At 33.3% G+C, this 15,559-nt stretch overlaps 1 long non-coding RNA gene across 1 annotated transcript; it reads left to right on the top strand.

The window, feature by feature from the left end:
• Positions 1-10,218: 10,218 nt before the first annotated feature.
• LOC134232662 (uncharacterized) lies at positions 10,219-14,245 on the top strand. Its single transcript, XR_009984824.1, has 4 exons — positions 10,219-10,553; positions 11,008-11,107; positions 12,451-12,661; positions 13,599-14,245. It is a non-coding gene; the product is annotated as an uncharacterized LOC134232662 (long non-coding RNA).
• The last annotated feature ends 1,314 nt before the right edge of the window (positions 14,246-15,559 follow it).

A 15,559-nucleotide genomic window follows, 5' to 3' on the forward strand; every position in this document is an offset into this window, starting at 1 on the left:
CTCCAAAACCTACCTGCACATCTGCATGACCCCACCAACCATCTCCTAAAATATGATTAGGCTGCTGAATAAAATGTAAGAGGAGTTCAGGGAAGATGGAGATTTTTGCATAAAAAACGTCATTTTTCGACCCCCATTTGATCCCCCAGGGCAAAATCAAAATTCCAAAACCTTACTGCACATCTACATGACCCCACCAAACATCTCCCAAAAGCTGGTTAGGCTACTGAGTAAAATGTAGAAGGAGTTCAGGGAAGACGGGGCTTTTTGGACAAAAAACGTCATTTTTCGACCCCCATTTGACCCCCCGGGGCAAAATCGAAAATCCAAAACCTTACTGCACATCTACATGACCCCACCAACCATCTCCCAAAAGATGATTAGGCTACTGAGTAAAATGTAAGAGGAGTTCAGGGAAGACGGAGCTTTTTGCTTAAAAAACGTCATTTTTCGACCCCCATTTGACCCCCTGGGGCAAAATCAAAATTCCGAAAGCTTACTGCACATCTACATGACCCCACCAACCATCTCCCAAAAGCTGGTTAGGCTACTGAGTAAAATGTAGAAGGAGTTCAGGGAAGACGGGGCTTTTTGGACAAAAAACGTCATTTTTCAACCCCCATTTGACCCCCCGGGGCAAAATCGAAATTCCAAAACCTTACTGCACATCTACATGACCCAACCAACCATCTCCCAAAAGCTGGTTAGGCTACTGAGTAAAATGTAAGAGGAGTTCAGGGAAGACGGAGCTTTTTGCTTAAAAAACGTCATTTTTCGATCCCCATTTGACCCCCTGGGGCAAAATCAAAATTCCGAAAGCTTACTGCACATCTACATGACCCCACCAACCATCTCCCAAAAGCTCGTAAGACAACTGGTGAAAAGTAAGATCGAGAGAAGGGAAGACGGGGCTATTTGGACAAAAAACGTCATTTTTCGACCCCCATTTGACCCCCCGGGGCAAAATCAAAAATCCAAAACCTTACTGCACATCTACATGACCCCACCAACCATCTCCCAAAAGCTGGTTAGGCTACTGAGTAAAATGTAAGAGGAGTTCAGGGAAGACGGAGCTTTTTGCTTAAAAAACTTCATTTTTCGACCCCCATTTGACCCCCTGGGGCAAAATCAAAACTCCGAAACCTTACTGCACATCTACATGACCCCACCAACCATCTCCCAAAACCTGGTTAGGCTACTGAGTAAAATGTAGAAGGAGTTCAGGGAAGACGGGGCTATTTGGACAAAAAACGTCATTTTTCGACCCCCATTTGACCCCCCGGGGCAAAATCAAAAATCCAAAACCTTACTGCACATCTACATGACCCCACAAACCATCTCCCAAAAGATGATTAAGCTACTGTGTAAAATGTAGGAGGAGTTCAGGGAAGAAAAGTGTGACAGACGGACGGACGGACATGAGTAACAACAATATACCCGAACTTTCTTTAGAAAGTGCGGGTATAAAAAACCCTAAATATATTATTAAGATAATATTGCGTTAAGAAACTTCAAATTTTGAATAATATGTTTTGAATAGATGTGGCTCTCTTTCAGATTCAAATTAGGTGAATTGCTGCAAGTCACTATATGCAAGCTTTAACATAAAAAAAACCTAATGTGAAGGTTATAGTGTAAATAAATATGACATTTTTTAAAACTTCATAATGTTAGAACGTTTTCAAGCATACAATTCTTGATAGTACTTTTAAATCTAAGGTGCTTTTAAATAAAAATAGGATATCATATGATTTGAAGTCGGATAATTATGATTTCTTTCCAACGAGTTGTGTGTTTTATATCCCTGAGCACTGGATAAAAATCAAATCTATACCTTCAAATTATATGAAATTGTTTTAATCTCATATCATATTCCACAATCAATGTTTAACACTGTTGATCTATAGGACTCCACATCATTTTACTTGATCATAAACGCAAAACCAATTGTGATGTCACAACTGTGGGATATGAAAACGATATGATATGAGCTATATTATGGGATAAAGGGTGAAAATGAAATAAAAAAATATTTAAATATTTAGAAACACTTTGTTACAATATCTTCTCTAAAAAAATCAAGAGTGTTCAAAGTGCCTTCTAAAAAAGTTTTCAAGTTAAACTACTCTGATAAGTATCAGCGAATATATGCAGGTAGAATTTATTGCGTGAATAAAGACAAGAAACATATTGACGCAAGCGTCAAAAATCGGCCGCAAACCAATTTATATAACCGTTGAAATTATTTTAGAAGCTGAAATTTGCTGGGTTTTTTTAAATTTATTATATTTTTCTGTTAAAATATCCTCATGACACGAAAAAAATGCATGCAACAATGCCAATTTTCTTCATGAATAATGCATGTATCACCGTGCAAAATTGACCCATTTTACAACACATCTTTTGGACTTTTATTTTGAACTTTAATATTTTTCATCTATCATTTTCAATGAACTTATTTTTTTATTTTTAAATCTTTATGTACTGTTGGACTATGAAACACCCAATTTTTACTTAATTACATAGTGACACTATATGGACAATTGTTGAGAACTACAAAGAGACAGAGTGTTAACCGTCACTAATCTCTAATGCCTTATAAAAACAAACATGTAATTATTCCATTAATCTTTCTTTCATGTTCATCTTATCAAAACTTTTCACAGATTGTATAATTCACTCAACACATGCCATTTTGTCACTCAATTTGCTAATTGTTCCAAAGAATTCTTTTATATACCAGTATCTAAATTGTATTTGGCAGTTCGGAGGCCCGACGCATTACTGGCCACTTCCGTCTGTGTTCCCCGTTTGTATTTCTTGATTCTTAAAATTGTTGTCCATCATTTTAATTATATGCACTTATTAATAAACTCGGAAACCAGATTACTCGTTACTTTGGACCTTTATATGTGTTATCGGGAAGAGTCCTTGGAATACGGCTCTACTACTTCCGGCCAACGACGCCACTCACTTCCCCTGCCAACATTCCCTCTTGCCCGATCAACTACACATCTTTTAGACCCAAACTACGTGGTTATAATTGGTGGAGATATCCTAAGGGTAAATCAACGCCCGGGACTGCTGCATATATTTTGCAGTAGTTTGATCCCGTGTACCTAAAACAAGCGAGTTTCTCTACGTTATGTGGACTTCTCGGCATGATGATGGACAACTTCCAACTTCGACCATCTTGGACGTCACGGACTTTCCCCACAACGAATAGTGAAAAACATCCACACCGTTTCACTAAGTGCTTTAGATGTCACAGACCTGGACACTTCGCCAAGGACTGCAACTTTCACAGCTCTCAGAAGTCAAAGTCGCATCAGGTACGTGACCGACACAGAATTCAAGAATACTTCGGACAAAAACAGCTTCTTAAGGAACTTCCATTTTACAACATTAGAAATTCGGCACTGCGTAATTTTATGGACTTTTCATCTGTTTTGAAACACGAGCTTACCAAAACCAAACAAACTGTAAAAGACTCCCGAAATCAACTGCTAGAATTAATTTCAAAACTTAGGAAAACAGAAAGTGAATTAAAGTTGACCAAAAATCAAAATTCCGTCCTACAAGAAACATCCCAACAGAAAATCTCAGAACTTCCATCTAAACTGAAAACAAACACCCAAGAAAATCGTTTGAAACACCAAGTCGAAGACCTGCAGAGTCAACTGAACGGATCCGATCAAATTATCAAAATGGCCTCGGAACGGATACAAGACTTAACTCGTGAAAATATTCACCTAGTGAAAATAAATCAAGAACAAAAAGAAGAAAATACTGCTTTAAGTTCTCGAAATTCTGCTTTGGAATATGCCAGGTCCAATCATTGCGAGGTTATAGACGACTTACGTGATGCTAATCATCGACATGTCCGAAAAATAAAACACCAAAAAGAAGAAATTGAAGACCTACGACATCAAACTTGTGATTTAGAACATGTCATAAGACAGCGTGAAGAAGTTATCGATGACTTACGCAATGAACTCTATCCGAATTGCAGCAGACACCACAGACGCAACCAGAACAGGGACCGACGCTACTACCAGTGACCCGAGTCCATTCCAAACACGAGGACGTGTTTTTCCCGGAGCGGAGGGAAACTATCACCGTGCAAAATTGACCCATTTTACAACACATCTTTTGGACTTTTATTTTGAACTTTAATATTTTTCATCTATCATTTTCAATGAACTTATTTTTTTATTTTTAAATCTTTATGTACTGTTGGACTATGAAACACCCAATTTTTACTTAATTACATAGTGACACTATATGGACAATTGTTGAGAACTACAAAGAGACAGAGTGTTAACCGTCACTAATCTCTAATGCCTTATAAAAACAAACATGTAATTATTCCATTAATCTTTCTTTCATGTTCATCTTATCAAAACTTTTCACAGATTGTATAATTCACTCAACACATGCCATTTTGTCACTCAATTTGCTAATTGTTCCAAAGAATTCTTTTATATACCAGTATCTAAATTGTATTTGGCAGTTCGGAGGCCCGACGCATTACTGGCCACTTCCGTCTGTGTTCCCCGTTTGTATTTCTTGATTCTTAAAATTGTTGTCCATCATTTTAATTATATGCACTTATTAATAAACTCGGAAACCAGATTACTCGTTACTTTGGACCTTTATATGTGTTATCGGGAAGAGTCCTTGGAATACGGCTCTACTACTTCCGGCCAACGACGCCACTCACTTCCCCTGCCAACATTCCCTCTTGCCCGATCAACTACACATCTTTTAGACCCAAACTACGTGGTTATACATGTACAATATTACATGTATAGGCAATATAATATTTGCATAGTCCTCTGCGTTTCTTCACTCAGTTTGGTATAACTTAACGAACTCTTGTGAGTTTGCTGTTTAAGTAGTTTTTACATAAAACATAAAAAACTAAAGTTTAAACTTAGCTATAGTTTTACCTTAATAAAAACGCAACAAATATATAATATGTGGGGCTCCTCGCTCTCTCTCTTAATGGATGTTAACCCCCCCCCCCCCTCCCCGAACTCCTTCTAGATCCACCACTACATTACTTCTCTTTCAATCTCTTTGTTTTGGTGTTGAGATGTGGCGGGAAAGTGTTTGACACATTGTAAAACGCGCTCTATCCTAGTCTCCTGGACGAACATGTCGTAATATTCTTTACTTTTAAGAAATCAATATTTCATTATATTTTTGAAAAACATCTGTAGGAAATGTTCAAATATACACTTCATTTCAAATAAATACAGCATATCATGTTTTAAAAAGAGAAAGTAAAATTGTTGATTAACAACGCGGTCTTTGTTTTAAACTATGCCTTACACTCGTGCCAATATTTTCTCCGCACTTCTGTTATATCAGAGTTTGTCAATCAGGATTGGATAAAATATTTACCCCATTATTTATAAATTATTTTTTTAAAATTTAATTTTACGATTATTGTGCTTTTTCTAGACATTTAGATAATCTTTGTTTAATATTGACTGGCCAGCGATATGAACATGATGAATGTTGAATATTTTTATTTAAATTGTTAACTCCGCAGAAACGCACAGCGACTTAAAACTTTCATATCATATAACCGACCGCCTCCTGGCGGCCGGTAAAAAGTCTTTCGCAGGCTTGCTTCGTGTAGGTGCTTATATCTGGATTTATATAAGGATTTCTTACTTTAGAAAATGTCTGATGCAGTGGGTTTTAAACTTAATTTTAGATTCCCAGTGATAATTTATCTCACTTATCCTTGTCATTTTTGGGGGGCAGAACCCTTGCCGAGGTATTTAGTTGGGTACATCCCACTAATTATTTTTAGAATTGGTAGGAGAAGAAAGTAGTGCAGAAAAAATTACAAGTTCCATAATTTGCAGACTTGCATAAAAAAAATTGGGCAGATGTACTGAATTGAGCCTCACACTTGTTGATAAGGAGTATCTTTCCTACCAAAAAAGCTTGGAAAATGTAATTTATCAAGAAGATCAGCTGAATTATTTTGTGTATTATAACGCCAGTGATAATTCTGAAATTCCCCTACTTTCACTTTCATTTTTAGAGGTCCCCGCAGACAGACGCATTTTGCCGGAAAACGAATCTGACATGCCACCTCGAGATTTTAACCAAGGAAAGACAAGTTGATGTGCTTTGATTTGAGGGGTCACTCACTTCTGAACGAAAATTAGGGACATCGCTATGAGAAGAAACGTTAACATTGTCGCCTATGGGAAAACAATTAGTGGACTGTACCCATATTAGGAAGCCCATAAGTAAGTGAAAGATGTCATAAATCTTGAATTTATTTCAAAGTTGGTGTTTTCTATTATTTTCTATTGTTCAAATTTATGAAAAAAACAATTCTTTAATTGTTGATACACATTTTTAAACAAATTGATTCATAAATAAAGTGTTTACCCCCCCCCCCCCCCCCCGAACAATCAACATGCTCATACATGTATCACCCATTGTTTACACATGTATCATGGAGATTGATCAGAATGTAAAGTATTTATATAATTCATTTATATACAGAATCATATAGATTTTATTAATTTATTAAGAATTTCAATTATTAGATCTACATCTTTGTTTTGTAAATTATGCATTATTAAGCTACACGGATATAAGAATTGAAATTTCATGAATATTTGACAGTCAAAATTACGATTTGTCAGAAAATTCAAAATTTTGTCTCATTTTCCTACAAATTACAAAATGGTTACCATGGAAACAAAACAACTTTGTGGATTATTTATTTAATCTGCAAAACCACATATTTTCATTTTTTTAAAGTTAATAATAGTATATAAGCACTGATTTTGTCTTAAATAAAAAGTACGGGAAAAGTAATGATACACATGTATTGAGGTATCCATTATTATGATGTCATTGTGACGTCATAGATGAGTAAATTTGCATTGGTATAAAAATTCCTTTGAAACAAATGATTCTATATAGGATTATAAAGGCTTATAACTTTTTTATTCATAGACCAAATTTCATGAATGATACCTCAATGGACAGGAAATAACTTCAGTCAACTTTTTTATTTTACTACTTTCGGGGTATTTGTGAACTTCATTTTTTTGTCATTTCTGGAGAAACTATGAATTTTAGAGGGTGAAAAGTTATCATATTTTGTGCGGAAATACAAAATTTTTTAAAATAAGTGAAATTGACCCAATTAAGTGCTTGATTATGATTTGACTATATGTATTTAAAGTTATGAAGGTGATTAAGAATAATATGAATGTGTTAAAAGGCTAAAATTTGACTTAAAATTTGGGAGCAGTTTTGGCTAGATTGGAGCATTTTTTAAGGATATTACACATAGAACTGTAAATTTTGTAAAATCTTAATTAATTGGTGAATTTTCATGAAACTTGGCATGATGTCTCTACTTATGCTCTAGATTGATAAAGAGTATGAAATATTGTAAAATCAAAAAAATGCTTTTCCATATTGGGTACATCCCACTAATTATTTTTAGAATCGGTAGGAGAAGAAAGTAGTGCAGAAAAAATTCCAAGTTCCTTAATTTGCAAACTTGCATAAAAAAAAATTGGGCAGATGTACTAAACTGAGCCTCACACTTGTTGATAAGGAGTATCTTTCCTACCAAAAAAGCTTGGAAAATGTAATTTATCAAGAAGATAGCCGAATTATTTTGTGTATTATAACGCCTGTTACAATTCTGAAATTCCCCTACTTTCACTTTCATTTTTAGAGGTTCCCGCAGACAGACGCATTTTGCCGGAAAACGAATCTGACATGCCACCTCGAGATTTTAACCAAGGAAAGACAGGTTGATGTGCTTTGATTTGAGGGGTCACTCACTTCTGAACGAAAATTAGGGACATCGCTATGAGAAGAAACGTTAACATTGTCGCCTATGGGAAAACAATTAGTGGACTGTACCCATATTAGGAAGCCTATAGGTAAGTGAAAGATGTCATAAATCTTGAATTTATTTCAAAGTTGGTGTTTTCTATTATTTTCGATTGTTCAAATTTATGAAAAAAACAATTCGTGAATTGTTGATACACATTTTTAAACAAATTGATTCATAAATAAAGTGTCTAGACCCCCCCCCCCCCCCCCGGAACAGACAACATACTCATACGTGTATCACCCATTGTTTACACATGTATCATGTAGATTAAATGTATCAATTTATAAAATTTATTTATTCAGAATCATAAATGTATAATTTGATTAAGAAGCTATTGTATAGAAGTATATGCTCCACTGTGGTTTATTTTCAATACACAAAAATTCACAAATGTGTTCGGGATCGGTATTCAATCGGGGTCAAGGTCGAAGTGAAAGTAGACTTAGCAGAAAGTTGTCAAAAGTGTTCAGTGCATTGTTTAGCAGTATATAGGTGATGGGAATTTGTATGTTACACAGGAGGCAAGAGGTATACCTTAGTACAATATTTGTAAATAACAATTTAATGTTTTTTGGAAGATGTCGATGATCGGCACGTCACATACGTGACATAACATACATCAATTCAGATCAGTTGCGCGGTGAAGCTGGTTACAGTTGTCTGGGAGTTAAACGATGTGTGTGAACATGCACATTAACTGGTTTCTCTCATATTTTTTAGCAATTGCATTACATGTATTTGTTGAATGTACAATTATTGTCAGCAAAACATGATTTTTATCTATTCTGTTGAATTAACTTAATTACCTATATATGTTAACAGTGTGATTTCAGGTGGAAGCCAATTAATCATTTTTTAAATTAATTAATTTCAAGTAATGGGTATAAAAGGAATATGGTAAAATTGTACGTGTTGAATGTCTGTGTTTCTGTCTGTCTGCAAATGTGATATTGTGCCATTTATTGTATTGATTTTTTTTTAGGTCCATGCAGATGGTGTTTAAAACTATTGGCCAGCAAATGCACGCCCATTTGAATAGATCTTGAAACAGCACCAGCAAAGTATGACAGTCGGCAAAATGTGTAAGTTAAAGTTTTCTAAAAAAAAAATTCATTGAAGTGGGGGATGGGGTGGGGGTGAGGAAATTTACATATTGAATAGGTGATCAGAATGTGAAAGTATTTAGCTATAACTAATCTGTACATGCACTGCTATATACATTTTGCAGCTCATATACATTTTATTTATTTATTTAAGAATTTCAAATTAATTAGATCTACATCTTTGTTTTGTAAATTATGCATTATTAAGATTACACGGATATAAGAATTGAAATTTCATGAATATTTGACAGTCAAAATTATGCGATTTGTCAGAAAATTCAAAATTTTGTCTCATTTTCCTACAAATTACAAAATGGTTACCATGGAAACAAAACAACTTTAGTGGATTATTTATTTAATCTGCAAAACCACATATTTTCATTTTTTTAAAGTTAATAATAGTATATAAGCACTGATTTTGTCTTAAATAAAAAGTACGGGAAAAGTAATGATACACATGTATTGAGGTATCCATTATTATGATGTCATTGTGACGTCATAGATGAGTAAATTTGCATTGGTATAAAAATTCCTTTGAAACAAATGATTCTATATAGGATTATAAAGGCTTATAACTTTTTTATTCATAGACCAAATTTCATGAATGATACCTCAATGGACAGGAAATAATCAGTACTTTTTTTATTTTACTACTTTCGGGGTATTTGTGAACTTCATTTTTTTGTCATTTCTGGAGAAACTATGAATTAGAGGGTGAAAAGTGGTCATATTTTGTGCGGAAATACATTAATTTTTTAAAATAAGTGAAATTGACCCAATTAAGTGCTTGATTATGATTTGACTATATGTATTTAAAGTTATGAAGGTGATTAAGAATAATATGAATGTGTTAAAAGGCTAAAATTTGACTTAAAATTTGGGAGCAGTTTTGGCTAGATTGGAGCATTTTTTAAGGATATTACACATAGAACTGTAAATGCTGTAAAATCTTAATTAATTGGTGAATTTTCATGAAACTTGGCATGATGTCTCTACTTATGCTCTAGATTGATAAAGAGTATGAAATATTGTAAAATCAAAAAAATGCTTTTCCATATTAGGAAGCCTATAGGTAAGTGAAAGATGTCATAAATCTTGAATTTATTTCAAAGTTGGTGTTTTCTATTATTTTCGATTGTTCAAATTTATGAAAAAAACAATTCGTGAATTGTTGATACACATTTTTAAACAAATTGATTCATAAATAAAGTGTCTAGACCCCCCCCCCCCCCCCGGAACAGACAACATACTCATACGTGTATCACCCATTGTTTACACATGTATCATGTAGATTAAATGTATCAATTTATAAAATTTATTTATTCAGAATCATAAATGTATAATTTGATTAAGAAGCAATTGTATAGAAGTATATGCTCCACTGTGGTTTATTTTCAATACACAAAAATTCACAAATGTGTTCGGGATCGGTATTCAATCGGGGTCAAGGTCGAAGTGAAAGTAGACTTAGCAGAAAGTTGTCAAAAGTGTTCAGTGCATTGTTTAGCAGTATATAGGTGATGGGAATTTGTATGTTACACAGGAGGCAAGAGGTATACCTTAGTACAATATTTGTAAATAACAATTTAATGTTTTTTGGAAGATGTCGATGATCGGCACGTCACATACGTGACATAACATACATCAATTCAGATCAGTTGCGCGGTGAAGCTGGTTACAGTTGTCTGGGAGTTAAACGATGTGTGTGAACATGCACATTAACTGGTTTCTCTCATATTTTTTAGCAATTGCATTACATGTATTTGTTGAATGTACAATTATTGTCAGCAAAACATGATTTTTATCTATTCTGTTGAATTAACTTAATTACCTATATATGTTAACAGTGTGATTTCAGGTGGAAGCCAATTAATCATTTTTTAAATTAATTAATTTTAAGTAATGGGTATAAAAGGAATATGGTAAAATTGTACGTGTTGAATGTCTGTGTTTTTGTCTGTCTGCAAATGTGATATTGTGCCATTTATTGTATTGATTTTTTTTTAGGTCCATGCAGATGGTGTTTAAAACTATTGGCCAGCAAATGCACGCCCATTTGAATAGATCTTGAAACAGCACCAGCAAAGTGTGACAGTCGGCAAAATGTGTAAGTTAAAGTTTTCTAAAAAAAAAATTCATTGAAGTGGGGGCTGGGGTGGGGGTGAGGAAATTTACATATTGAATAGGTGATCAGAATGTGAAAGTATTTAGCTATAACTAATCTGTACATGCACTGCTATATACATTTTGCAGCTCATATACATTTTATTTATTTATTTAAGAATTTCAAATTAATTAGATCTACATCTTTGTTTTGTAAATTATGCATTATTAAGATTACACGGATATAAGAATTGAAATTTCATGAATATTTGACAGTCAAAATTATGCGATTTGTCAGAAAATTCAAAATTTTGTCTCATTTTCCTACAAATTACAAAATGGTTACCATGGAAACAAAACAACTTTAGTGGATTATTTATTTAATCTGCAAAACCACATATTTTCATTTTTTTAAAGTTAATAATAGTATATAAGCACTGATTTTGTCTTAAATAAAAAGTACGGGAAAAGTAATGATACACATGTATTGAGGTATCCATTATTATGATGTCATTGTGACGTCATAGATGAGTAAATTTGCATTGGTATAAAAATTCCTTTGAAACAAATGATTCTATATAGGATTATAAAGGCTTATAACTTTTTTATTCATAGACCAAATTTCATGAATGATACCTCAATGGACAGGAAATAATCAGTACTTTTTTATTTTACTACTTTCGGGGTATTTGTGAACTTCATTTTTTTGTCATTTCTGGAGAAACTATGAATTAGAGGGTGAAAAGTGGTCATATTTTGTGCGGAAATACATTAATTTTTTAAAATAAGTGAAATTGACCCAATTAAGTGCTTGATTATGATTTGACTATATGTATTTAAAGTTATGAAGGTGATTAAGAATAATATGAATGTGTTAAAAGGCTAAAATTTGACTTAAAATTTGGGAGCAGTTTTGGCTAGATTGGAGCATTTTTTAAGGATATTACACATAGAACTGTAAATGCTGTAAAATCTTAATTAATTGGTGAATTTTCATGAAACTTGGCATGATGTCTCTACTTATGCTCTAGATTGATAAAGAGTATGAAATATTGTAAAATCAAAAAAATGCTTTTCCATATTGGGTACATCCCACTAATTATTTTTAGAATCGGTAGGAGAAGAAAGTAGTGCAGAAAAAATTCCAAGTTCCTTAATTTGCAAACTTGCATAAAAAAAAATTGGGCAGATGTACTAAACTGAGCCTCACACTTGTTGATAAGGAGTATCTTTCCTACCAAAAAAGCTTGGAAAATGTAATTTATCAAGAAGATCAGCCGAATTATTTTGTGTATTATAACGCCTGTTACAATTCTGAAATTCCCCTACTTTCACTTTCATTTTTAGAGGTTCCCGCAGACAGACGCATTTTGCCGGAAAACGAATCTGACATGCCACCTCGAGATTTTAACCAAGGAAAGACAGGTTGATGTGCTTTGATTTGAGGGGTCACTCACTTCTGAACGAAAATTAGGGACATCGCTATGAGAAGAAACGTTAACATTGTCGCCTATGGGAAAACAATTAGTGGACTGTACCCATATTAGGAAGCCTATAGGTAAGTGAAAGATGTCATAAATCTTGAATTTATTTCAAAGTTGGTGTTTTCTATTATTTTCGATTGTTCAAATTTATGAAAAAAAGAATTCGTGAATTGTTGATACACATTTTTAAACAAATTGATTCATAAATAAAGTGTCTAGACCCCCCCCCCCCCCCCCCGGAACAGACAACATACTCATACGTGTATCACCCATTGTTTACACATGTATCATGTAGATTAAATGTATCAATTTATAAAATTTATTTATTCAGAATCATAAATGTATAATTTGATTAAGAAGCAATTGTATAGAAGTATATGCTCCACTGTGGTTTATTTTCAATACACAAAAATTCACAAATGTGTTCGGGATCGGTATTCAATCGGGGTCAAGGTCGAAGTGAAAGTAGACTTAGCAGAAAGTTGTCAAAAGTGTTCAGTGCATTGTTTAGCAGTATATAGGTGATGGGAATTTGTATGTTACACAGGAGGCAAGAGGTATACCTTAGTACAATATTTGTAAATAACAATTTAATGTTTTTTGGAAGATGTCGATGATCGGCACGTCACATACGTGACATAACATACATCAATTCAGATCAGTTGCGCGGTGAAGCTGGTTACAGTTGTCTGGGAGTTAAACGATGTGTGTGAACATGCACATTAACTGGTTTCTCTCATATTTTTTAGCAATTGCATTACATGTATTTGTTGAATGTACAATTATTGTCAGCAAAACATGATTTTTATCTATTCTGTTGAATTAACTTAATTACCTATATATGTTAACAGTGTGATTTCAGGTGGAAGCCAATTAATCATTTTTTAAATTAATTAATTTCAAGTAATGGGTATAAAAGGAATATGGTAAAATTGTACGTGTTGAATGTCTGTGTTTCTGTCTGTCTGCAAATGTGATATTGTGCCATTTATTGTATTGATTTTTTTTTAGGTCCATGCAGATGGTGTTTAAAACTATTGGCCAGCAAATGCACGCCCATTTGAATAGATCTTGAAACAGCACCAGCAAAGTGTGACAGTCGGCAAAATGTGTAAGTTAAAGTTTTCTAAAAAAAAAAATTCATTGAAGTGGGGGATGGGGTGGGGGTGAGGAAATTTACATATTGAATAGGTGATCAGAATGTGAAAGTATTTAGCTATAACTAATCTGTACATGCACTGCTATATACATTTTGCAGCTCATATACATTTTATTTATTTATTTAAGAATTTCAAATTAATTAGATCTACATCTTTGTTTTGTAAATTATGCATTATTAAGATTACACGGATATAAGAATTGAAATTTCATGAATATTTGACAGTCAAAATTATGCGATTTGTCAGAAAATTCAAAATTTTGTCTCATTTTCCTACAAATTACAAAATGGTTACCATGGAAACAAAACAACTTTAGTGGATTATTTATTTAATCTGCAAAACCACATATTTTCATTTTTTTAAAGTTAATAATAGTATATAAGCACTGATTTTGTCTTAAATAAAAAGTACGGGAAAAGTAATGATACACATGTATTGAGGTATCCATTATTATGATGTCATTGTGACGTCATAGATGAGTAAATTTGCATTGGTATAAAAATTCCTTTGAAACAAATGATTCTATATAGGATTATAAAGGCTTATAACTTTTTTATTCATAGACCAAATTTCATGAATGATACCTCAATGGACAGGAAATAATCAGTACTTTTTTATTTTACTACTTTCGGGGTATTTGTGAACTTCATTTTTTTGTCATTTCTGGAGAAACTATGAATTAGAGGGTGAAAAGTGGTCATATTTTGTGCGGAAATACATTAATTTTTTAAAATAAGTGAAATTGACCCAATTAAGTGCTTGATTATGATTTGACTATATGTATTTAAAGTTATGAAGGTGATTAAGAATAATATGAATGTGTTAAAAGGCTAAAATTTGACTTAAAATTTGGGAGCAGTTTTGGCTAGATTGGAGCATTTTTTAAGGATATTACACATAGAACTGTAAATGCTGTAAAATCTTAATTAATTGGTGAATTTTCATGAAACTTGGCATGATGTCTCTACTTATGCTCTAGATTGATAAAGAGTATGAAATATTGTAAAATCAAAAAAATGCTTTTCCATATGAGAAGGCTACATGTATTCTTAATATGGATCATACACGCAGACAAAAAAAACTTCAGTTAAAATTTACAAGATCTCCGATCAATCTAAAAACAATGTTGTTTTGGTATTGGTAGTTATTACTTCATGGAAGTTTTCCCGGGTGACTTTTAAATGTCAAAAGTATGGTGGCATATTTATGCCATCCACATAATTTTTTTATCAGTATAGCATATTATGTCAAGTCAAGATAACTATCTCGTCAAGAGATGATAACTTTTTTTATTATATACCCATCAATTTCCTTGTTTTTTTTACTGTTAATTTTACAGAGTTTGATCCGATTTTCCGGATCACCACACTGTGGTTTTCTGAATCCATATCACCACTCTCTTAAACTGATGACGTAGTACGCAAAATCATGACGTTATTTTTCTTGCGCGTTAAAAAGTCCCTTGTTATTATGCTTTGTTTTATGGATAAATATTATACAATCGATCTCTAAAGTTTTATTCTGCTATATTTAGCTAGTTATAAGGGGGCATATAATAAATTTATCATTATAACAGTAACTTGATCCGAAGAGCCGTATCACGTCTCGTTGACAGGCGCGGATCATCAGATCAAACTCGACGCTTCGCGTCTCGTTAGATCTGATGATCCGCGCCTGTCAACTCGACGTGATACGACCCTTCGGATCAAGTTACTGTTATAATAATATATATGGTTTGTCGACAAAGACAGGCTTTATATCTTTTCAAGTCAAGATAGGCTATCACGTTTTGTTGCAATAGCTATCTTGACA

The sequence above is a fragment of the Saccostrea cucullata genome, unplaced genomic scaffold (assembly GCF_032062105.1).
Source record: "Saccostrea cucullata isolate Sc308-1 unplaced genomic scaffold, CSIRO_AGI_Scuc_v1 ctg9933, whole genome shotgun sequence".
NCBI lineage: Eukaryota > Metazoa > Mollusca > Bivalvia > Ostreida > Ostreidae > Saccostrea > Saccostrea cuccullata.